This window comes from Microtus ochrogaster, linkage group LG4 (genome assembly GCF_000317375.1).
Source record: "Microtus ochrogaster isolate Prairie Vole_2 linkage group LG4, MicOch1.0, whole genome shotgun sequence".
Taxonomy (NCBI): domain Eukaryota; kingdom Metazoa; phylum Chordata; class Mammalia; order Rodentia; family Cricetidae; genus Microtus; species Microtus ochrogaster.
In genome coordinates this window covers 8,004,546-8,007,922 of record NC_022030.1, presented here as the reverse complement: position 1 = coordinate 8,007,922, position 3,377 = coordinate 8,004,546, and positions in this window count along the sequence as shown.

Here is a 3,377-nt window from a genome sequence, read left to right as displayed (position 1 = left end):
CATGCCATACCACACCTCACCATGCCATACCACACCTCATCATGCCATACCACACCTCACCATGCCATACCACACCACACCATGCCAAACCACACCACACCATGCCATACCACGCCTCACCATGCCATACCACACCTCAGGAGGGAAGAATCTGAGTGGGACAGCAACTGTCTTCTCAGAGAGGACTAAAGAAGAGAGAGAATCAGGATGAAGGGAGGAATCCCGAGATGAAGGGGATGCTTAGGGGACTTGGTAGATTGTCTTAGTCTTATTACAGTAAGAAAGGCAGCCAAAGAGATGAAGGAAAGGGAGTGGAAGGGATACGGAGTCTTGAGAGCACGTATCAAAGTGCCACACACCTCTTTTATTTCTGCATGATAGACAAGGCCACAGCTTTCTTTTCTGAAAAGTCTCAGTACTTATTACACTTGATATTTAGTTGACACCAAAGCAACTATTTCTTTACTCTGAGATTTGTAGAAAATATTATTTTGTTATTTATATTATACAATAACAACAAATATAATAGCCCATGATATAATATCAGGACAGCAACATGTGTAAGTATTTATTTCATGTGTTTGCAACTGTTATTTTGAATAAGGAGAATAGCCTGTCTAGGTGATTCTCTCATGGAGAATTTATGAAAGAGCATATTGAGACCTTAAAACATACTTACAGGATGGGCAGCATTAAAGAAGGAAAAAGTGCAATAATCAAAAGATACACTTGAGAGTCAGTTGAAGTCAGCCCTTGTGAGTGACCTCAGCATAACTTCTAGCTTATCTCAGCTGGGTTCTGCAACCTGAAGCAGTTGCTTGAGTTTATCTGGACTTAAACTCCTGTGGCTGAGTTGGTCACCCCCTTTGTGTTCCACCAATGAATCAGGCAGAGAGAACACATTCTCGAATGGAGATAAGAAACAAATGTTAGAGACAGAGGGTTGGCATTGGCCTTGGAGTGTTTGAGACACAGCTCACCATTGGTTGTCGTTTGTCCTAAAGGATCTGAATCCTGGCCCGCGTGATCTTAACTCCATTCAGGAAATCCAGGCTAGGAGGACTCAGAACTTGGGAGGAGTCCTTTGGAGGCTGCAATGAGAGGCCACGAGCCTGCATTTGCTTAGCCTAGTTGTTTACTGACTAATGGGTGTTGGGTCTGAAGGGGAGGGAACATCCCCGTCAGAAGCCTGGGGAAACACAGTGCACTCATCCTTCTGTCACTCACCTGGAGGTCAGAGATGTTCTCAGATCTCAAAGTGAAGGCATTCCCTTTACCCCAGCTAAAACGGTTGGGCAAAGGTAAGAGAGTTTGTGCAATCTCCACAGGACAGGACAAAGGGGACATGCAGTCGGAGTTCCATGCTGAGTGATGATAATTGATTTGGGAAAAGAAGAAGGATTTAATATCATATCAATCTTATACTGACAGTTTTTGCTTTCACTCTCTCACAGCAGCTTATGAAAATTGTGCTGTTGAGATCTGGACCGTGGAATTTTCCCAAAAGAGCAACCGGGTTGGGGAGAAAGTAGAGAACAATATCATTGTAGGCTTAGAGAAAGAGTGGCTGGACCTGCCCTGGGATGGGATAGACACTTAACATGGCTCAGTGTCTTAGCACTTTCTTGCTGTGATCATCAGAACACATGGCAGAACTTAGGGGAAGATAGGTTTGTTTGGGCTCCTGGTTTCAGAGAGATGTTACTTTGTCAGGGTGGGTGTGGTGGTTTGAATGAGAATGTCACACAGGAGGCGCCCATATTTGATCCTTGGTCCCCAGTTGGTGGTGGAGGTCTAGGAAGTGCCTGTGTCCTGGAGGGAGTTCATCATTGGGCTGGGCTTTGAGGTTTCAATGCCTTACAACATTCCCAGTGCTCTCGATCTCTGCTTCTTGTGTTTTATATATAAGCACTCAGCTTGCTGCTCAGACCACCGTGCCTGCTGCTGGCTTTCCATGCCTCCCCACCATCATAGAGTATAACCCTCTGGAACCCTAAGGCAGAATAATCTCTTCCAGAAGCTGCCTCGCCCATCGTGTTCCATCACAGCAACAGAAAAGAAATGAAATACAACAGGAAAGCCATGGAGACAAGAGTGGTTCCCTCCATGGTGGCCTCTCGCCAAGCAGGTCAGGATCCAGAGAATAAAGGCCAGAACCAGGGGTCAGTATACTCTTCAAAGCCCACCCCTAGTGACCTGCATCTACCAACCAGACCCCATTTCCTGAAGATTCCACAGCCTGGAAAATGGTGCATCAGACTGGGAACTAGTGAAAACATGAGCCTGTTGCAGGGGGCATTACAGGTAGAAAGACTCCCAAAAGGATTATGGATGCAGTTTGAACTGTGTTACAATGGATTATAATTCATAACTGAGCTGAGAACACTGTTCAGAGATTGGGGTAGTTGTAAAATACTATGCTTCCTGTTGGAAAAGGGCCTTGGTTTACTCTCCAAGAAACAGTACTTGTACAAAGTGTTCGGGAGGCAGAGAAAGACTTAAAGGAAAAAGCAAAAAGATTAAAGGTTTGGGCTGCAAGTTGAAGTTGGTCAGGAGGCAGGGCAGCTGTCACCGGCCACAATCACAATGGCTGGACTGTGGAGCCTGGATTGCACCAGCCATTGTCCAGACAGGCCAGAAGAGTCTGGTGCACTTCAAGCCCCACCCCTTCCTGAAGCACCTCTCCTCTCTTTTTTCGCCATTGGATTTCCACCATAATATATCATCCAACAAAACATATCTACTCAAAAACGATTCAAAACCAGTTGACCTGTAGGACTATTCCTAACTCAGAAACTCTGTAGTAATCAATCTTTGACGTTTTGCAGGAAATCAGGCTCCGGATTGGTTGGTCCATTCTTCCAGAGTCTGAAGGGTTAAACAGAAAAGGCATGAGAGGCCTGAATGATGTGCATAGGAGACAGTTCACTTTGGATGGAGGACACTCACTCTATCTTCTCTAGAAGTGGAATCGCCTGGCTTCTGTCCAATAAAAGTCTCCTTCAAACCAGTGAATCTACTTTGAGGCTAGCACGGGCACAGGGAACCAAGAACACAGTGTTAAGTGTCAATGACTTAGGAGGAAGTGAGATGTGGTTGCTTTTATTTATCTCTTCTTCATTTTCCAGTTATACAAATTAATGGTTTTCATTATCACGCTTTCAGACGTATGTGTCATACATTGTTGTAATTTGTACCCTGTCTGTTTCTCATCCTTCTTCCTCACTTGCACGTGATGCTTTCTTCTTGCCAAATAGTACCTACTGCTTCTGCTTCTGCTTCCATGTCACCCGTGTCCCGTTACTCTCTCTCAACCCGACCTTTTCTACTTTGCCACCTCTCTCTCTCTCTCTCTCTCTCTCTCTCTCTCTCTCTCT